The sequence below is a fragment of the Petaurus breviceps genome, unplaced genomic scaffold (assembly GCF_028583685.1).
Source record: "Petaurus breviceps papuanus isolate PSGF00001 unplaced genomic scaffold, PetGlider_PUasm1.0 37, whole genome shotgun sequence".
Classification (NCBI taxonomy): domain Eukaryota; kingdom Metazoa; phylum Chordata; class Mammalia; order Diprotodontia; family Petauridae; genus Petaurus; species Petaurus breviceps.
Genome location: NW_027186296.1, coordinates 98,409,584 through 98,432,541, shown reverse-complemented (window position 1 = coordinate 98,432,541; position 22,958 = coordinate 98,409,584). Strand labels below are relative to the sequence as shown.

Sequence of the window (22,958 nt, the reverse complement as noted above, 5' to 3'; positions counted from 1 at the left end):
GGGAAGACAACATGAAAAAATATACAATGAAACAAGTCATATGTAGGATAAATAGGAAATAATTGGCAGAGGGAAGACACTGGAATCAAGAAGGGTTGAGGAAGACTTCCTGAAGAAGGTGAGATTTTAGTTGGGACTTAAAGGAAGCCAGTAATCAGAGTAGGAGGGCATGCCAGTCATGGTGGACAGCCAGAGAGCATGCAAAGAGCTGAAAGAGGCAATGTTTTATTCATGGAATAACCAGGAGACCAGCATGACTGGATCAAAGTGTACATATTGGGAAGCAAGGTGTAAGAAATCTGGAAAGGAAAGGGGTAGGCTATGAAGGGCTTTGAAAGCCAAGCAGAGGATGTTTTGTATTTGCTCCTAGGGGCAATAGGGAACCACTGGCGTTTATTGAGTTGGGGTTGGCAAGTGACATGATTTTGGGGATAAGCACAAGCACTTTAGTGGCTGAATAGAGAATGAACTAGAGTAGTAGGGAGAGACTTGAGGCAGGCAGACCCACCAGCAAGGTAGTACAACAGTCCCTTTTTGATGAGGGCCTGCACTAAAATGGTAGTAGTGTCAGAGAGAGAAGGGGGCTTATTCAAGCAATGCTGAAAAGGTGAAATGGACAGATCCTGGCAACAGATTGGGTCTGGGGCAAGGGTGGTGACAGATAGTGAGGACTCCAGGATGATTCCTAGGTTCAGAGCACAGAAAACTGGGAGAATGACTTTGCCCTCTATGGTAACTGCATTTCAGTATAATTGATTTCCTTTGTAATATTATTCATTTTATCTTAATACATTTGAAAACATTATTTTGAGAAACTACCTATATACTTCACCAGACTGCCAAAAGGTTGCATGATGTGACAAAGCTTAACATCTTTTTGTTTAAGGGGAAAGATACTGAATTCTATTTGGGGGCATAAGTTTGTATATCAAGTAGGAGGTTGGAAGTGAGGGATTAGAACTCAGGAGATGAGAACTGGCCTTGTGGACTTTTGAATCATCTTTATATAGATGATTGCTGCATCCATGGGCATGAATGGGATTACACAGCAAAGGTAAGGAGGATGGGAGGGAGAGAGGAAGGGAGAAAGAGAGAGACGGAGAAATAGAGAAAGAGAGACAGAGACAGAGAGGGAGGAGAGACCAAGCTAGACTCTTTGAGCACAATCATGTAGGGGTTTTAGAACATGAGTGATTAACCTGAAAGCGAGACTGAGAATGATCTGTCTAGCAAGTAGGTATAAGAATGAGGACAGGACAGTTACAAACACTCAGGGAGGAAAGATTCCAGAGGGATAGCACTCACCGTAGGCTGCCTTGCATTTTTAGCTTTTGTCACCTATGTATGTTCCATCTTCTCAACTACACTGGAAACTTATTAAGAGTGACAACCACTGGGGTGGCTAGGTGGCGCAGTAAGTAGAGCACTGGCCATGGAGTCAGGAGGACCTGGGTTTGGATCCAGCCTCAGGCACTTGACACATACACACAAGAACTAGCCATGTGACCTTGGGCAAGTCACTTAATCCAATTACCCTACCCTTCCCCCCTCTGAAAAGCAAAAAAAAAAAAGAGTGACAACCACAACATAGTACTTGGCACATAGTAGGAGCTCAGTAAATTGTGGATGGCTGAATAAAACAGGATGCAAATGAGTAAGCAGCATGCCATGTATGAAGTTTGATTATGCATATATTACGATAATTGTATTTCTTTAGAATGCCTTTTTTGTTCTTATTTAGCATCTTCCATAGGCAAAAACAAAATCTCTCCCCAAGGGCACTCAACATACATTTCTTCCAAAAAATAATAAATCTTCCCTATTTTGCAATCAAGAGATGGGGCAACAAGCTTGTTTACCTTTGGACTTATTTAGCTCTTTCTGATGTGAAAAGGGACAAGCATAATTAGAAAATATATTAAATTCCAGGAATGAAAGTAGGTCATCCAAAATCAATTTCAATTTTCAATTTTTCAAGTCACCTTACTACAGCAATAACATGGTAGATTTTAGCAAATGATGAGCAGCTGACAAATCAGCCCCTACACTAGTGTTATCAATCAATATATTTGAAATTGACCCAATAAAACAGTGAGGGAGTTCATATAGATTAAATTAGATTGAAAAGACCAGCTTTTTATTACAGAGGAAGAATATTACATAATATTCACCACATCCTTCCTTGTATTTTAGTCACTTCTTTTTATCTCATGCATCCTATTAAATCAGAAGCTTCTTGGGGTCAGGGAGAACAAATCATTAACTTTTGTATCATTCCTGAGACTTTGCATATACCAGGTGTTCCATAGATGTTCATTGAATGAATAAATTTAAATATCTCCACACTGGCAGGTTGTGATTTTTAAATTAAATACCTGTCAAATATTTTGGACTTGCCAATTTAAGGAAGAAAACAGAATGTTTCATGAGTAGGTAGTCAGAGATGTGATTTCCTTTTCTCATCACTCTATTGCCTGTCTGTAAGAATACCAGCAGGGTCATTCTCACAGGTGGATGGCAGTCTTTGGTATCCTCCACAGGGTGCCAGTCCTACTCATTCCAAAAAATCTCTCTCCTTTAGAGGCAGGAAACCTTCCTTTTGCTGGCAAGTCTTAAATCTTTTTGTTTTTAAAGCAATTGGGGTTAAGTAACTTGCTCAAGTTTACACAGCCAGTTATTTTGTGTGGGTGCCAAGTATCTGAGGCCAAAACCGATCCCGGGTCTCCCAACGCCAGGGCCAGCGCTCTTACTAACCACGCCACCTGGCTGCCCCAAGTCTTAAATCTTTATTATTTTATTCACTGTTTTAGGAGTAAGGCATTGCATCTCCAGAAAGCATTCATTTTTATTTGAAGGGATAAAATACATATCTGTTAATGTCTTACTAAAACGACTTTATCAGATTAGTGGCTTTCGGAACAGGATCCTGAAGGAATCAGATTTGTGCAAACCTAGACTGAGTATGGAGGGCAATAGGGTTTTGCCCCAAGAACTGATGCAGGAAGGGAGTTTCTTGTCCCTGGTAAAGCATGCTTTCACTCCTAATTTTCAAGGTACCTGTCATGACTGCATATGCCTCAAAGAGAACTTATATGGAAATCAGAGGCTAACTAGTCAATGGTGGTCCCCATAAAGCCCTACTAAATGAAAAAAAATGTTTATGTAGGGTTTATTTTTGAAGTTTTTATTTGCATTTTAAAAATCACATTCAAAACACAACTATAGTCCATTGACACAAAGACTTTGTATTCAAAGGTATTTCTAGTGTTAGAAGTCACAAGGCTCAGGGGTAGGCAATATCATACTAACTGCCAGAATAACAAGGTTCACCTTAGGGTGACCAAAGAAAAGAATGGGTTCCAACGGCCTCCATAGGACTCTCTGAGGTATAAGCTGTCTCTTCCTTGCTGTGAGAGAGACTTTCCTCTCTGCCCTGCCCAGTTGAAATGGATCCAAATATATTTTTACCAAGTTGTGACTAGAGATTATATATATATATATATATATATATATATGTTTGTGTGTGTATGGCATGTACATTTTGATATAAAAAATGGGAAGAAAGAGGATCATAGGATCATAGTTTGGGGACTGAAAGAATCTAAAATCTTCTAGGTCAATCCCTCTGAATTTACTGTTTAGTAAATGGAGGTTCAGAGAGATTAGGGAATTTACCCAAGGTTACAAGGTTTGTTAATCCATAGTCCAGTGCTATGCCTAGGAAACTTATTCTCTATACTGCCTCTTTTCTTCATTTACTCTGTGCTTTGACTTCATTCCTACTGGCTATCTGGGATTAATATGCAAAGATTGGCAGAGGTAGAATGTGAACCTTGATTCTCCACCTCCAAATCCAGCACTCTTTCCTAACATTATGCTGTCAAGGAATGGTTACGAATACTGCACTGGTTGGTGGGTTAGAATACTCTACAGTGAGTGTTTTGGGAGTTTGTGGGCAGAGGATTTGGAGAGGAGAGGCAATGAAGAGTTGACCCATTTAATAATTTGCTAAGGGTTACCCAGAGTAGCATCCATTAGTTGAATGCTAAGTAGAGAGTTAGAGAATTAACACACACACACACACACACACACACACACACACACACACACACACACACACACACACACACACACACACACACACACACACACCGGCCTCAGCTGTTTAAGATAAAATCAGAACATAACTTTTTGGTTTTGCAAGTGGTACAGAAACATGAGACAGCTGTCTTCTTTCTGGTATTAACCAGACAATTTGTTATCAATTTTCTTCCTGGTGTTTCACTCTGGTAATAATGTTTTGATTATTGTGAAAGAAGCCTGATCTCTGGGTCCATGGAACACTTAACAGCCCATATTAGAAGCCTGAGGGTTGTCTTTAATATCAATGCCACCTGCCTTTAGTGGCCTTTGGAAACCTAAACGTCCATTTATTATTGATGGTCTTAGGGAAGGCAAAATATTGAAAAGGAAAGGGGAAGGAAAGAGGCTAACATTGCCATAATGGGAGGCACAAAGCAAACTGTTATGGTCTGAAGGCTTTAAAATGCTTTAATGAAACATCAGACCTGATTACACACCTGCTATATTAATCAGAGGAGTGTTTAAATTCTGTTCTTGAGCGACCCATTTTATTTTTGTTTTATTGTTGCCTTTTATTTTTAGACCAGAGTTATTTCCCCTTAACCCTCTGGATACCTCTTCCACTGAACCTTTCCGTTTGTAAGGTCTAGGAGCCAGATCTCACTGGGGCAAATGTTTTGAATAACAGCTGGCATCTTGTGAATTATAGTCCTTTCCTCTATCCTTAATCCTGGAGAAGATGGGGAAGTCATATTCAGGATTTGAGTACAAGATCTCACAGCACAGAATTTGAACCAAATTGGGACTAAGGCTATGGGAAAAGCAGGACTGGGGTTTCTAAGACTAGGCTGAGGCATCATATTTTTACAATTATGTAAAACATTTCCATATTAGTCGTTTTGTACAAGAAGACTCAAGAAAGAAAAAAAATCAAAGAAAGTGAAAAAATAGCATACTTCAGTCTGTATTCAATCAACATCAGTTCTTTCTCCTAGAGAGGATAGCAAGCTTCATCATTAGTCCTTTGGGATTGTCTTGGATTATTGTATTGCTGAGAATAACTAAGTCATTCACAGTTCTTCATTGAACAATATTGCTGTCATGGTGTACAAGGTTTTCCTTGTTCTGTTCACTTCACTATGCATCAGTTCACGTAAATCTTCCTAGGTTTTTTCTGAATTCATCCTGCTTGTCATTTCTTATAGAATAATTATGCATCATTATAATCACATACCACAGCTTGTTTAGCCCAATTGTTGGCTGTCCCTTTGATTTCCAATTTTTAGCCACCACAAAAAAAGCTTCTGTAAATATTTTTGTACAAATAGATAATTTTCCCTTTTTTTGGATGTCTTTGGGATATAGACCTAGCAGTGGTATTGTTGGATCAAAGGGTATGCACAGTTTTATAGCCCTTTGGGCATAGTTCCAAATTTCTCTCCAGAATGGTTGGATCAGTTCATAACACCACCAACAGTGCATTAGTATCCCAGTTTTCCCACATCCCCTCCAACATCCAACATTTTCCTTTTTTTGTCATATTAGCCAGACTGATAATTGTTAGTAGGTACCTCAGAGTTATTTTAATTTTCAATTCTCTGATCAATGGTGATTTAGAGCATTTTTTCATATGAACATAGATATAGACTGAGGCATCTTGAATAAAGTGGAAAGCAACTGGGCTCTCCCCTAGAGCAGCTGGTGTTAATTATCCAAAGCAGGCAGATAAGACTGCAGCAACCCATTGGGAGGAAAGACCTAAATAATTATGGACTCCTTGGCTGCAAAACTAAGTGACTGAAAATCATGTCCTTCCTTGACCCTTCTCCCCTGCCAGCCAGACAGATCGGGGGTGGAGGGGAAAGCTTAATATATGTACTATATTTTCTTTCTTTCCCATACCCTCCAACTCTATTATTAGACTGATTTTCTTTTTATGACCAATTTTGTTCCATTGTCTTTGGGCATACCATTACTTGAGATCAGAATATATAAGGGTTTTATATCCCATAGAATTATCTACTCTAGTACTTTCTATTTCTTGTTTAAGAGGAACTCTTCCACCCATACACCTTCACATGCACATTATCTGTCACCTTTGCTCCTACTCATTTGTTGCTAAATGATTTTGGAGGAAGGCCTACCATGCATTTATGTTATGAATTCTCCATTGGACCCTCCTTTCAATGAGCCAATCCTCTTAACTCTTGACTAATTCATTCTCTATCAGAAATCCCCAAACACTCTCTTCCCTTAAGTTTTCTATGCTTTTCAACAAGACGAACTCATGTCATACTTTACTGAGAAAATCAAGACCATTCTGTATGAACTTCCTGTTATCACTCCTTATTCTCTTTTCCTCTACTTTAGTCTCTGATTAAATAGTGGCCCTTCTTGCCTCCGCCAACCCTTTCCCTAGTAACCTTGATCCCATTCCCTCCTGTCTCCTTCAAGCTACCCTCTTTGATTTTCAGTTTCTCTCTATTTACTCATTCTTTGCTGCCTAAAAGCACTTCCATTTTTTCTCCCATCAAAGTTTCATTCAGTTAAGTTTAGGAGATACTTCCCATATGAATTCTTCCCTGATCCTCCCAGCTGTTCAGTTTCTTTCCCTAACATTGCTGTTATTTTTTGGTCATTTTCAGTTTTGTCTGACTCTTTGTGACTCCATTTGGGGTTTTCTTGGCAAAGATACTGGAGTGATTTGCCATTTCTTTCTCCAGTTCATTTTATAGAGGAGGAAACTGAGGCAAAAAAGGGTTAAATGACTTGCCTAGTGTGACACAGCTGGTACACGTCGGAAGTCAGATTTGAACTCAGGAACATGAGCCTTCCTGACTCCAGGCCTGGCACGCTATCTACTTCTCCACGTAGCTGCTCTACCTAAATTACCCCACATTTATTTTGTATCTATTTATATGAGATTCAAAACTCTCTAGAGTAGGCATTACTTCACTTCTGTCTGTATCCCTAGAAGTTAGCACAGTGTCTGGCAAATAGCAGGGACTCAATACATGCTTACTGATGGATTTCTTTCTTCACTCTGTATCACTTCATACAAGTCTTCCCACGTTTCTCTGAATTCCTTTTATTCACCTTTCGTTATGTCTGTTGCCCAATTAAAATCCTTGCCTGAGAAAGACCCCATATATAAAGTGAGGAACCTGTGGCTCCCTTATAGAACATTGTGCAAGGGACTAACATTAACTGTAGTACAAGGGAGATAATCTGTGCAATGTTTTGATCACCAAGGGAATAGGCACTGGAGATAGAAGATATAAAGATAGAAGGTATGCTTTGATAAGTACATCTTTATAACAGTTATTGCAAATGAAAAATTTTTTTCTAAGTTTTTTATTGAACTGAAAACAGGGATTTATAATAAAATTAGTCACGAGATGCTCTGGGAAGCCTGCCAGCTCTGCCCTAACAGTGTTCTTGCCCAGTGTTCAATAAATTGAACAGTTAGTTTTCATTGCAAGAGGAAATCACACAAAATATTAAAAGCTGGCCATGTTTGAGCCATCTCAAATTTCACTAACAACACTTAAGGAGTTCACTTAAACCTCTTGAGAATTATGACACTTGGAAGATGTTGCCAAGTTCTTTGAGTTCAGAGAGAAAAGAACTGATCTTTCCTATTGTGGGAATAAATTTTCCTCTGAACCATCTACACTTAACCTCAACAAGAAACAAGTGAATATTTATTAAGATCTAGGTGGGACAAGGTCCTGGACTATGGATGATAAACAATCAACCTCAGAGCTTATAGTCTAGCCTTTCGCAATTCCCCTAATTTAGTGCCACACCCTTTTCTCTGTATTTATTTTGCATGCATATTATATTTACTTTTCTGTATAACTATTTCCCTCCAATAAAATGTAAGCTCTTTGAGGGTAGATGCTCCCTTATTTTTTAATTTGTAACCCCAGCAAAGGGCAGCTAGGCAGCACAATGGATAGGGTGCCAGGCCTGAAGTCATGAAGAATTATCTTCCTGAGTTCAGGTCTGGTCTCAGACACTTTTTAGCTGTGTGAACCTAGACAAGGCACTTAACCCTGTTTGCCTTAGTTTCCTCATATGTAAAATGAGCTGGAGAAGAAAACGGCAAAGCATCCCCTTATCTTTGCCAAGAAAACTCCAAATGGGGTCATAAAGAGTTGGACACAATTGAAGATGATTGAACAACAACAAATCCCCAGAAAAAATGCCTGGTATATTATTAATACAATGCTTGTGAAATTGAGTTGAATTATGTATGAAATGAGTAGTAGAGAATTCAAGGTATGTTTGGGGGGTAGTGATTCATTCAGCAATCACAATATAATAATAATAACATTAACACTAGACAGAGTTTATGCAGCATTTTAAGATTTGCAATGCATGTTACAAATATTATTTCAGCTAATCCTCCCACTAAACCTGGAAGGTATGATTATCCACAATCCACAGATGAGCAAAGAGGTAGGCAAAAGTCAAGTGACCTGGCCAAGGTCACATAGCCAGTAAATGTCTGAGGCTGTATTTAAGCTTGGATCTTCCTAACTCGAGGTCAGGAGCTCTTATCCAGTTCACTTCACTTCGCTGCCTAGTTGCCTCTTAAGCATTTATTAAGCATTTACTATATGTCAAACACTGTGCTAAGTGATACACCATGAATAGACTAGCCTGGCAGATAAGGAGGGGTTACATAGGGAACTTGATGGAGGGAGAGAATGGGGCCAGATTATGATGTATCTATGTGCAAGATGGCAGCCTGGAGTTCAAGGTTTAAATTTGTGGACAAGGTGTCTGGTGGAAAGAACACTAGTTTCAAATGCTATGTCTAATATTGACTTTTTGACCCTCGCTAAGTCATTATCCACTGTAAGCCTTAGTTTATGACCTATAAAAAGAGGAAAATAGTACTACCTGCCTCACAAAACTGCAGTGAGGAAAATATTTTGTAACTCTTTAAGCTTTATTTAAATGTGAGTTATTATTATAACATGAAATGAAGTTTCAATTAACTATTTGACAGATAAGTCATTTATGGGAAAAATCTCTTTGAACTGTTTCCTGTAGCTATAAATGGAAAAATTATCCAAATTTATTTCATTTTCCTTTTCCTATTTCCAAATTATGCTTTTATATTCCATGCACACATTAAAACTGAACATCTTTCCCCTCAAACTTGCTTTCCTTCCACATTTCCCTTTTTCTGCTGATGCTCCCACCATTTTCTCATGTACAAAATTTAGGCTTCATTCTTAAGTTTCCTCTCTATCTCTACATTCCATTACCTTACCATCTCTGACTCTTGAAATCCTGCCCATTTTTCAAGACCCAGCATGAAGACTGCGTTTTCCATGGAGACTTTCCTCCCCTTTCCTTTCCTAAGCCTCACTACTCATTCTCCTTTAATTTCTTATCTTGTAAATATGTAAAGAAAGCAGTCGATTTTTGCATTATCTCTCCCATATATATATATATATATATATATATATATGCATATCTTACCTTCCCTTGCAAGATTCTTTATGGTGGGGACTACAGGATCATAAATTTAGAAACAGAAGGAATCTTCGGGATCATCTAGAACAGTCCTATGATTTTAAAGATGAGGAAACAGGCTTAGGAAAAGGAAGTGATGACTAGTATGGAAATGTTTTACATAATTGCACATGTATAACCTATATCTGATTGCTTCCCATCTTAGGTTGGAATGGGGGTTGGGATAGGAGTTGGAGAGGGAGGGGGGGAAGGACAAAATTAGGAACTCAAAACTTTAAATAAAACCTTTAAAAAAAAAGAAAAGGAAGTGAGTGGCTCAGGGTCACACAGTAAATATCCTACTGGGATTTGGAACCCAGATCCCTCACCCCAAATTGAATGCTTTTTCCACTTCCCCACCCTATGTCTCACACATTTTTGTAGCTCCCCTACAACTTACCACAAGCAAGTGCATCATTATCACCATCATAAATAATATTTACATAGTACTTTAAAGTCTGGGAAGCACTTTTTACAAATATCTCATTTTATCCTCATAATAATTGTAGGAAGAAGGTACTGTTATCAATATTTTACAGATAAGGAAACTGAGGTAAGTAGAAGCTAAGTGATTTGCTCAAGGTCATAGATGTAGAAAGTGTCTGGGTTCAGTTTTGAACTAAGGTTTTCCTCACTATCTTTGTAAGTACTAATCTGGAGCTTCAGACACTTGCTAGCTGTGTGACCCTGGGCAAGTCACTTGACCCAGTTTGCCTCAGTTTCCTCTCTGTAAAAATGAGCAGGAGAAGGAAATGTCAGAACACTCCAGTATCTTTGTGACCCAAATGAGGTCACAAAGAATTGGACACATCTGAACAACAACTTTCTCACTTCTGGTCTATCATTTCATTGTGCCACCTAGCTGCATAGTAACTGCTTAATAAATATTTGTTGAATGAATGGACAAATGGACAGATTGGTTGATAGATGAGTGGATGCATCAATCAGCTGTCAAGTTTCTTCAGCCCTACCTCCTTTCCATCCCCATTGCTTCCACCCTGACCCCTTAACCTCTCAGTGAAATTCCTATAATGGCCTTCTTAATCTGGAAAGGATTACCAAAATAACTGTTCAAATACTACTTTCGTCATACTTCATCCTTACCCAGACATTCAATAGTTCTTTCCTACCACAAGCAATCTAAGCTTCTATGCCTAGCTTCCTAAGCCCCAAAGTATAACTTTGGGATCTTCCTATATAAATTCATATCTTTCTATTTCCCAGGATGCCTTTGATTTTATCAAGTTATCTCCAGGCATTTATTCATGTAGTTTCTCTCTTTTATATTATCTGCCTATCCAAATACTATCCAAACTTTAAGGTCCATCTGAATACATGATCGGTTACCACCTCCAGGACTCCAGCTTTGATGACTCCAGCCATTCTCCCTCTTCCTTCTCAGGGAGCCTACCATCTGGACAGACTGTACCACATAATTTGTCAGTTAATTACGTCATGGATTTGCATTGTTTGCTGCTTCTTGTGTGTTAATACAACATCTTCAACTAGATTGTCACTCCCTTAAGGTCAGGCACTGCATCATCTTCTATCATAACAGAGTATCTAATATCATGCTATAGATTTTAACAAATATTTGTTTATTAGCTGAGGGCCTGGTATTATGAGACCTTTTCCCCAATGTGGTCATTAGGAGAATCTGTCACCTACCAAAGGGTATCTAGGTGGCACAGGGTATACAATACAAAGCCTGGAGTGAGGAAAACCTTACTTCAAATCCAGTATCAGATCCTTCTATCTGTGGGACCCCTAGACAAATCATACAATCCTGGTTGCCACCGTTTCCTACTCTGTAAAATGAACTGGAGAAGGAAATGGCAAACCACTTCAGCATCTCTGCCAAGAAAACTCCAAATGGGGTCACAGAGAGTCAGATACCTCTGAAACAACTGAACAACAACAAAAGTCACTAATCAGGAATCAAAATGCTATTTTACTTGACTCTATCTAGTTTGCAAGGAGCTAACTAAATGAGGCTAACAAGATAGAGATAACAATATAGTTCACTAAACCATATGGTGTTATAATGGGTAGAGGGCTGTGCTTGGTGTCTACCTAGATTCAAGTTCCTCTCTGATGCATAATTGTCATATGATCTTGGGCCAGTCACTTGAATTGCCCCAGGCAACTCTCTGAGTGTGGTAGATCTGCCTTCTCATTTTTAGGAATCCCTTCCTCATACTGAACCTAAGTTTATGACTTAATCACAATAACAGCCGGTAAAAGGTAGGGTGGTATAGTGGACAGACAGCTGGCATAAATGGCAGAAAGGCCTGGGTACGTCTCTCTCCACAGTGCTCTAGACAACACTCCAATGCACTATAAGAGGCAGAAAGGGTATGGGTCCCTGAATTGGTATTAAGGGTGTCCTATATGAGAGGTCTTAGGTCAACTGAACAACAACAACAAAAATCAATGCATATTGATTGATCGATTACCGTGGTTTTTGGCCTCCCTTGTATGCTATCCAGCTCATCAGTTTCTTTTCTTAAATGTGAGCACAGCAGCATATAGTTCCACTGTAGACCAAGCTATCACAGACTATCAATATAGCAGGCCCATAACTTCTCTTGTTCTGGAAACCACACTTCTATTTATTAATGTAGGGCACCTGTCTAGAGAAAATTGCTTTTGAGCTATAATTATCTTTGATATCCCCACTCTTTTGCTGTTGGAAAAATGACTACACCTGTATTATAAAATTCAAGTACACACAATTATAGTCATGTCATAGAGTGACAGTTAAACCCCAGTTGCCACTTAATTAAGACCTATATGGAATTAGAACGCTGTAGGAAATCATACCCAACTACCACAAGAACTAAAGTAATCTCAAGCTCAAATTCTCTCATCATGGCAGAGGAAGGCATTGTCAATGTTATTTCCATTTTAACAATTAAAGTAACTTTGAAATGGATAATTTAATTTCAGTGTAAGTAAACATCTCCCTATAATCATAATAATATACCAAACACTCATATTCCTTACTGCCCTGAAAAAGCCTTCCAAATTTTGACATCTAGAAGATGTACTTCTAGATTAGAAATAATGATACAAAAGTATAATCTGGAGCTTGCTCTATATTGTGCAATATATTTAAAGCTCTATGTTCATTTAGATTAATTTTCAGCTGGATTCACAACATAGACTTTGAGCATTAAATTAAGTTGGATATTTCTTTTCTCTTTGAACCTGCTGCTAGTCAACAGTTATAATGAGACATATCTGGTATTTGAAAGGTACAGGGGTGGAAAGAGTTTGGGGCTCAGAGCAGGCCCCCTTAGTCCCTGTAAGAGAATAATTATAACTCAGCCTTTAACAGGTTCAGAGAATGTTAGTGGTGGGAGGGACCTTATACACCATCTATCCAACCTTCTCATTTTACAAATCAGGTCATTGAGGCCCAGAGAGGGGGTCATAGCATTTGGGGTTGTAGCATTTGATGGCTTAATCATAACTCACATTTAAAGAGCAGTTGTAAATTCAACAACTTGCACTGTTTGGTTTGATCCGCAGAAGCACTCTGGGAGGAAGGTTGCTCAAGTATTATTATTGCCATTTATAAATGAGGAGATTCAGGGAGTTTAAATGACTTGCCTACTATCTATTATCAGAGATAAGATTTGAACCAAGGTTTTCTGCTCCCAAGTCCACTGCCCTTTCCACAGAGGTTAAAATAATAATGGTCAGGATTACCCATTGGAAATTAATAAAATCCCATGACTTGAAAGGATTTTAAAGATCATCTATACCAATTCTCTCATGTTAGATGAGTACAGTGAGTCACAGAGAGAAAGATTTGCCGGTCAATTACTAGCAAAATCTAGACAAGAACCCCAATTTTCTGACTCTCGGAGTCCAGAAATTTTTCTACTGTGTTGTTCTATTGCCTTCATAATGTCCTTTTTTAAAATTTTATAATGTCTTTATGGTTTTTCTCGAAAATGGAGTTTAAAATAAGAAGTCTAGCTCAGAAGAGAAATCATAAAATGCTGAAAAAGTGTCAGGTTATCAATCTGACATTTTAAAATGTTTGTGCTTTAAATATCTTTCCATTTCTTTTATTTTTGCAATTAATAAGCAACTATTTTCTCTCTCTTTTCCCTTCCCTACAACTAAAATAAAGAGAAAGAAAACCTTTTAAATAAGTAATCATAATCAAGAAAAATAAATTTCCATATGTTCACGTATTGTAAGTTCCTTGAGAGTAACAACTGTCTTAGGACTCTTTTTATATCCACAGTGCCCGTCACAAAGCAGATGCTTAAGAAACATTTATTGAAACTAAATGAATCAAAAAAACCCAATTCATTCTGTATATTTATTCCATTGCTTCTCTGACCTGGAAACTAAGGAAGGGAGGGGAAGAAGAAGGGGAATCAAGAGGGGAATAGGTGAACAAATTCTGATATATGAATGGTATATAATAATATTATACTATAGGAAATAATAAAGGGAATCATTTCAGAGAAACCTGAGAAGATTTATATGGACTGATGCAGTGTGAAAAGAGCAGAACCAGGTGAAAAATCTTTACAATAACATTATTATCAAGACAAACAGCTCTAAGTTCTTTTATATATTCTCTCATATTCTGCAAGGTCAATGTCTTATTAAACAATTTCATGTTTTTATCTGTTGATGTTGAGCTTCTCCTCTCACCTGAGTAGCTTATCACACGGGTCAAACAAGAAAACATGGAATGTGTCAGTCAGAAAGGGAGAAAGAGGTATAAGACTGGCTCAGAAACCCAGATAAACACTTCAAAAAGGCAAGTGCTTTCCTTATATAGAAACTAATGGAAGTTTAGTGACATATTGTAGAGGAAATTGAGTAAGCAGCTAGGTATTGGCTAGAGAGTTACTTTTTGGGAGAATGAACTTGTGAGAGAGAAGACACCATTCCTTAGGAATGTTTTGGGGTGGGAAAAGAAAGCTTAACTGTGATTTGATGTGACTCCTTCAGATAAGTGAGAAGGAAATGGACCTCAGAACTCTTTGAGGACTAGTCTAGGATGGAGAAGAGTCTAAAATTACTAATTTGAAGGAGGAATTGAGAAGAAAGAAAGGCATTTTATATACCACATTATCTTGTGTGGGTAGAAAAATCCCTGACTACTACTTAGGAGGAGAAACTTAAATACTATAATTTTGGATGAAAAATAAGGTAAACACTCTTTAATGACTTAGGAAGAAGACAGAAAAGGGGAAATAAATGTTATTTTGGTTAAGAGACAAAAGGCAACAACTATTCATTTTAAACAGATATTTATTAAATTCATCCTTATGTTAAAAAAAGAACAGAAATGTAGTCCTAAGAAGGAACTTAGAGCCATCTAGTCCAAGTCCTTGACTTTATAGATGAGGAAATTGAGGTCCAGGGAGGTTGTGACCTTGATCACATCGCCCAAAGTCACATAACTAATGAGTGCCAGAGGCAGGATTTGAACTCAGATGATCTCACTCCAGAATCAGTATTCTTTCCTGTATTCTGTAGTACATCTAGACATAATCTCTGTCCTCGAGGATTTTGTAGTAGAGCAGATAGGCTATTTAATCAAATAACTATAGCACAAAATAAACTTTGACAGGTGAGGTTCAAAGGCCCATGAGAAATTGAAGAAGTAAGCATTCAGTTCATTTAATGCTGGAGAGTGGGGGATTTTTGCTGGATGATTGAACACTAATATGCAGGGCTGGGATGGAGGTATATCTGGAAATGAGGCAAGGTTGATGCAATAGGTGTCTAGTCAATAAAGACCCAATCTTAAGAGTGTGGACAAGGTATCTACATGAATATGCGGGGAACCTGCTTCCAAAAGTATGTGATGGTATAAAATGGAGAGGCCTAAATCTCTACTTCAGAGTGTTGGCAAATATTTCATGACTATTTCTCATCGCTTTAGTCAGGGACAAAGATGTATCTTTTGAACGTTGCAGAGCCAGAACTGAGTGTGTCCCAAAAGGCAGTGATTGGTTGATTCTTTCTCTCTGCTGGTTATCTAGTGAGACAAGAACTGCTGTGGGACCCTGGTTGGGGAAGGGCTTTGGACTCTCCATACCTGGGTGCCATCTAGCCTGGAACATTTGGTGCCTAACACTGCTTCTGGCTCTGTGATATTTATTCTTCCTGTTCTTAGGTGAAGGATGGCTGAAAACAGAACTAGTTTGTGAGCTTTGAAAGGTCAGAAAAGCCCATAGAATTTGTTGGTAGGAATACCCTCCACAATCCTGAGGAGAGACCCAAGCAGAGGACTGACCCCACTGTTGAGACGGAGCCCTGAAAGTAAGGGTATGACTCCACTTATCAAGGTGACTGAATTTGGAAGTCAGCTTGGTGGCATTGTTAGAGTCCACTGTCCCCCAGGAATGTCTCCCACATGCTCCCAGTTCATGGACATGTGCTCAGACTTTTGTTCCTGCTGTATCTTCTCAAGAAATATCTCTTTGTAAAAGCTACCCAATGTTAGCTTGTTAAGTTGAAAGTGTACTGCTAACCATGGGAAATTGATATTGGGGGAAACCTGTTGGAATCAGATTCTGGTTCATCGTATTAGAAGAACGTTTTCCCCCTCAGGGTCACTCCTAGAACTCTAAGGTGGGAATCATTGCCAGATGAGTTCTAATGAGATGACCTGTTCGTACATTTTTGCAGGGAGATGAATAAGTCCAGAACCTTGCTATACTGGTTTTCAAACTTTCAAATAAAAGCCCTTCCCAGATGACAGAATGGGCACTAATACTTCTCAGAGGCATCTGGTATGGGGTAGAAAGACAGCTATCTTTCCCTACTGCCATAAATGTCATACTTAATCTACTACGTTCTGTAGGATTGTAGGTCAGCCTTAAGAATTTAGAGCTTGAGAGAAGCATGTGGACCTTATTATCATCATTAATGATGGTAATGATGATAACATAGAGCTTCACAAATTACAAAAGTGCGTAAGTATTACTATATCCATTGGACAAATGTCAAGAGTTAGTGTGGCATTATGGTCTAGAGTCTGACATATATTAGCTGTGTGACAAAGAATAAGTCATAGATTCTTTGGGCCTCAGGCCCCTTTAAGAAAAGAAATTTTGACCTGGGGTCTGTGAACTTATTTTTTTTAATTGATAACTATATTCTATTTTAATTTCCTTTTAAACCTTGCTATTGTTGAGTCATTTTATATTTCTGATTTGTCATGAGCCCATTTGGGATTTTCTTGGCAAAGATGCTGGAGTGCTTCAGCATTTCCTTCTCTAGCTCATTTTACACATGAGGAACTCAGGCAAACTGGTTTCAGTGACTTGCCCAGGGTTAACACAATTAGAAAGTGTTTAAGGCCAGACTTGAACTCATGAAGCCTGTTTTTTATTTAATGTGCTACCTAACTGGCCTTTGCAAGCCTAAGTGTTTTGTTTTATTCATTTAAATAAATAATTCTGAGAAATGGTCCATAGGCTTCACTATACTGCCAAAGGAGTTCTTGACACAAGAAATATTAAAGATTCCTGCCTAAGACTATCAATTATAGATACATTGATGATTTGTAACAATTCATGGGGTCATCATTCTGGGAATTCCTTTTACAGAATCACAAATTTAGACATCGTCCTGAAAACAAGCTTACATTTACATAAGTAACATTTGCAAAGAATTTTCCTTATACTAACTCTACCTATTATCCCCATTTTATTGGTTAGTAACTAACTCCTAGAGAGGTTAAATGATTTTTCCATAGTAATTTGAGCAGCCTGAATGAATGAAAACAAAACAAAACAAAGTAAAAACATTTATTGAGCATTTACTATATACCAAGCACTATCCTACATGCTGGAGAAACAAACATAAAAGTAAGGACAGTTCCTGTTCTCAAGGAGCATTCATTCTAATGGGGAAAGCAACACAAAGGGGCCTGATGGCCACAAATCTATACTTTGGTTTGGAGAGTCATTGACATGGTGAGTGGAGCCTTTGGAGAGTAACCAGTAGAACAAGAAGTACTGATGTGATTATGATTCCAGAACTAGAAAGTAGGAGAGGATACATACTCAGGAATAAGGCAGCTGGTAAGAAGATGGGCAGGAAAAAGAGACGTCTGGTGGGAGCCATTGTAGAAGAAGTGGACCATGTGTGGCACTCAGGAAGTCATAGAACTAGGGCACAAACTCAGGTCTTTAAGCTCTCTGATGCCAATGGTTTTTCATTATACTAAACTGAGTTTCCTAGGAGAGTCCTCTAGGGGGTATTGTTGATCCGTTAGGCTTACTTCCAGCTTGTACCTCTGATTTGAAGGATAATGTGTGTGTGTGTGTGTGTGTGTGTGTGTGTGTGATATGCAGATGTGTATATGTATGTGTAGATTTATGTATGTACACTTATATGTTTATGTGTGTACATATATATTTGTGCGTCATTTAAAGCAAAAAAGTTCAGAGACCACTAATTTAAAATGTGCAACAATATTTTCACCTGTATCTTTAATGTCTCTTTTTATGTCCATGTGCACACACATATGGAATTAGGGAGAAAAAAAGAGGTTAAGATTATAGGTGAGTGAGTGTGTGTGGGTGGGTGCCTAACTGTACCTTCTGGGTGGGGAGGAAGAAAAAAGAACAAAGCAAAACATGCACAGCAGAGAACAAAAGAAAACTTATGAGGAAGCAAAGAAAAGATGGACAGCTCTGAACACAATATGTAGTATTTATTACATAGGCTCCCTTGTAATGGGAATTTGTTGCTCTATATTTTGAATACTCTCTTAAGTTCTGCTTTGCACATGGCAATGCTTTTTTTTTCTTTTCTTATTTTGTATTTAAGTTTTAATATTTAAGTTTAAATTAATTTTTAAAGAGTCTAGGTGAGTAATACTATGTCATAAATTACAAATTTTTGGTCTCTGAATTTTTTTGATCATGCACTCCTATCAATAAAATATTTTGAAACTGCATCATCAATATTCATATATTTGCTTAATTGTAAATATGACATATTTTTATAATAATTGTGTATATTATAAAATTTAGATAAAATATAAATTAGAAAGGATTAGGTAAAGATGAAATTATGTTGGATCCCAGAGTCAATAGGGAGCCACTGTAATTTACTACATAGAACAATAGCATTATCAAACCTAGATTTTAGAAAAGCCCTTTGACATTAGTGTGGAAAGTGGATTTGAGATGAGAAAGTTGAAGTAGGAGACCAATTAGGGTGATTTCACAATAGTCCAGGTGAGAGGTGAAGAGGACCTGAATTAGGGTTGTGACTGTGAACGGAAAGAACAGGAGAGACCAGAGAGATGTACAAATATTATCAAGTTAGCTTGGACAGTTAATTGGGTATGTGAGGTGGGTAGAAGTCTTAATGGTCACTGCCTAAGGGACAGCTCTGCAGTCACTAGATGACTTGGGGGACAGGAAGGGAATGAATACATTACTGAGAGGAGAGGTATGTTGTAAAGGAAGGGAATTTTTCCTCATGGAATTTGAACAATTGCTGCTGAGTGTGCCTGGGTAGCGGTTGGATTGCTTTACAATCAACACACACACACACACACACACACACACACACACATCCTCTGGTAGATCCTCTGCTTCCATATAAAAGATAATGAACTGGTCTTCCAGTCAAGAACATGTGGGTTTACTTACTTCCCCTGACACAAAATGGCAATTTGACCCTGGGGAAGTTACTGAACCTCTGAGTGACCAGGCAGTTCTTTTAGATAACAGACCTCTGGTCGCTGTACATCAGGAGAGGGAGTTTCTTCACTAAGAGTTCTCTATATACATAAAATCACACTTCTGTAAGGACATCTAAATCTCATTTCCTTATATTGCCTAAGTAGCATATAGTTATGATGCATGGAAAGGTGCCATCTTATCTAACATTAACTAAATAACTTTTGTAACCACTGTAGGAGTACTTGAATTTGAAATTCAAGAGTTTGAAATTCTTCCTTCTATTTAACTTTCCCTTCAAAGACATTGCAATTTACTTAACTATTACTGTAAATGACTGGCCATATGACTATGTGCAATCTCTTAATATCTCAAAGCCCTAGACAATTCTAAAAAAGTGTTACATTTCTTCAAAGGTACTACTTTTCCTGGGTATAGAGAGTTCCTCACCTAGAGTTGCCATCAGCATACATTGGGGGAAAAATGACTAGTTAATGTATTTCTAATGAGATCATATAACCTCTGACCAGAAGAGCCAGAAGTAATTTTAGGGTAATCGAGTCCAATCTCTCCTTTTCACAGCAGGAGACTGAGGCTCCCAAAAGGAAAGTGATTGGTTTCCTTCCACTACATTATCACAATTTTTATACTGGATGCCATGGTAAAATATAAGAACCAAAACATTAGCCCCAATCTCAGGAGATCCAGTTTTGGAAGCATTAACTTACCTTTGGTAAAATGTTTGCCCCTCTTTGGACCTCAAATGAGAGTACTTGACTAGAGGCTCCGCAAGGTTTTTTTACTTCTCTAAGATGCTGGGAATTTATTTCTATTTCCTTCTGAGGATTATGAAAGGGAAGTGATTGTTTAGTAACAGGTACTGACAGTACCTGATTGCCATTCATTTTGTCAACTGAAATTTTCAACAGATTGAATTTAAAAGCAAAACAAAAATTGAGAGCATGAAACCTCCTTCACCAGCAAACACATAATGTGAAAATTGCATGGAAATAGACACAGTGGTACATTTAAAATCAATCTCAGAACACACCAAATTTCAACCCAATCCAGTAAACATTTATCAAGTTCCTCTGAGGTGCCAGACAACGCGCTAGGAGCTGGGGATACAATTAACAAAAAGAAAGATAGTCCTTCCCTCAATGACCTTACAATCTAAAGGGGGAGATAAGACGCAAAAGTAGGCAAGAAAGTAAAGAGAACATAGGACACCAGGAGGTAGCTGGCATGGGGGGAATCTTGTTCTATGGGGTTGAAACCATGCAGGGCAGAAAATGCCAGGTGGAGTGATTTGTGAGTACAATTTCTGCCCTCTATAAAAAGGAAGGCACTGGGAGAAATTTAACATTCTGCCATGCAACCCTTCAATCAGAGGGGAGAGGAGGCTGAGGCAAGCAGAAAGGCTTAAGTTAGCAGCATGGTGTTGGACTCAGAAGTGATTAACTTATTCTGGGAAGAGGGCAAGAGATGCAAAGTGTACAAAGCAGATGAAAACTTCAGGTTAAGTAATTTGTGTAGGTCTACCATTGCCACAGGAAAATCTAATATATATAGAATATTTATTATAATATGATATTTATAATTTATTATAAGGCATACTAAATAATATATTGTAGAATTTTATATAATATATTGTGCAACATATTATTTATTATATATTATATAATTGTAACATTATATGTACAAATATACATATATATGTATATATAAAATCTGTGACTTTTGGAAATAGTGTGATAGTAATGGCAATTAAAGATTCCCCTGTATTGGCTTGGTTTTCAAATTGATTGTGTTAAAACCCAGAGTTTGTTAATCCCACCTGTGGGATGGGCTTGTTGATGTGAAAAGAAAGTCCTGAACTGGGAGGAGCTGGTGATGTAGATTTGGAGAGACACTAGAGAGAGGCGGAAGATCTTTTTGGAAGCAGCACCTCGTGGAGAGAGAGAGACTAAGAGAATTGCTGGTGGCCGCTTTGAATTGCCCTGGACTTTTGAGACCTGCCCCCTGAGCTGCCAAGGACTGAGGAGACATGGCTGTTTTGCTGGTACTTTGTCTGTCTGTTTTGATGTTATTTTGCCAGATTTGTCCACTGGTGAAAGACTGTCCTTTTGTTGAAGAAGTCCTGGAACCTGGCTGTTCGCTAAGAAGCCCTGAGACTGTCCTGCAGACAGAGAGTGAATACTGTCCACTGGTGAGGGACAGTACTGTTGTTGCAGGGGTCTGGGAGCCTTTCTGTTGGTACAGAAGCCCTGAAGAAGGATTTTCTTGTTGTATGTTTACAGAAATCCTGGGAGAGGGCTTTGCTAATGTGTTCAGGGCTTCTAGGACTGTTCTACAGACAGAGGATGAATTCATGAAGGGACTGGCAATGTATCTTGTGGCCTTGCTAAGCCTTGTCTCCCCAGGAACTAAGATTGCTGAGAACTTGCCTCGTGTCAAGATGAAGAAAAGACCTCCATTTGGGTATTAAGTGCTGTGTTTAAACTTGATGTAACTCTGGGGTAGATTCAATTGTGATCCAGGGGTGGGGAACTTTTGACCTTATGTTTGGAAACTAATCTACATTTGAGAAGAGGGGCTTTGTGGTGGACTTAATTAAGGTATAGCCTAGGGGTGGAGAAGTATTTAGAACAGAGACTTTGTAATTGATTGAATGATTGGAAGGTCCTGGGGTGGGGTAGTACTTGGAGATTATTTAATCACACTTAGTAAATGCTGTATTTTGAATGATGTCATGTTTTAATCTTCTCTGTTCTTGGTTTGTCACTGAATAAAATAGAGAGCACCTATGCTGGTATTTTGAAACTGGGAAGTTGCCTTTCCTTGGCATTACATTACAAATAGTCACAAAGTTCTTCTCAGAGACAGATTAGATAGATGCCCACATAAGAATTTTACTATTATGGACTCATTTTTCAGTGACAGATGGCCTTCACTGTGCAAAAATTTATCACCATCTTGCTGATGGTCTCAAAATTCATCAGATTTGTCTACCCACTTGTCCAGTAAACTTGGCATTAACCCCACTGTATTTTTCCAGCCTCCACATTCATAGATTACAAACCTGAAGGAATCCTTTAGACTATCTAGTCTAAACTACAGACAAGAAGACCATGTCACAGAAAGGTGAAATGACTTGGTCAATATCACATGCATTATGCTTATGTTGGTGTTCCCCATTAATCAAATAATAAACATTTATTAAGTAATTATTATGTTCTAGGCATTGTGCTAAGTACTACTAACAGCAAGCTTGGAAATGAGGACAGCTTCAAAAATAGGGCAAAGTCCTACTATCTTTCCTAGAAAGAAAACAAACAAACAAAACAGTCCACAGCACACAAGCTGGAGTACAGGATGCTTATATACTCTTTTTTTCCCATTAGACATTAGTCAGGTTATAAAGAAGGATTGTATCAGACGGAATGAACAATGGGAAAGAAGAAACAAAACTAAACAAGAAAAAGAAAAAGATCATGTAGTTTGCCTCAATCTGGATTCAAACTCAGTTCTTTCTAGTTCTTTCTCTGGATGTAGACATCTTTCTCCATGAGTCTTTTGGGGTTGACTTATAACCCTGCATTGCTGAGAAGAGTCCAATCTATCAGAGTTGGTCATCAAATATACATTGTGTCGGTA

The 22,958-nt window shown here is 38.2% G+C and overlaps 1 long non-coding RNA gene across 1 annotated transcript in view; it reads left to right on the top strand.

The window, feature by feature from the left end:
- Positions 1-22,124, top strand: part of LOC138169559 (uncharacterized) — a 332,356-nt gene extending 310,232 nt beyond the window's left edge. The window contains exon 2 of the long non-coding RNA XR_011170382.1: positions 21,052-22,124. This is a non-coding gene — a long non-coding RNA (uncharacterized lncRNA). The remainder of the gene's footprint in view (positions 1-21,051) is intronic.
- Positions 22,125-22,958: the final 834 nt, after the last annotated feature.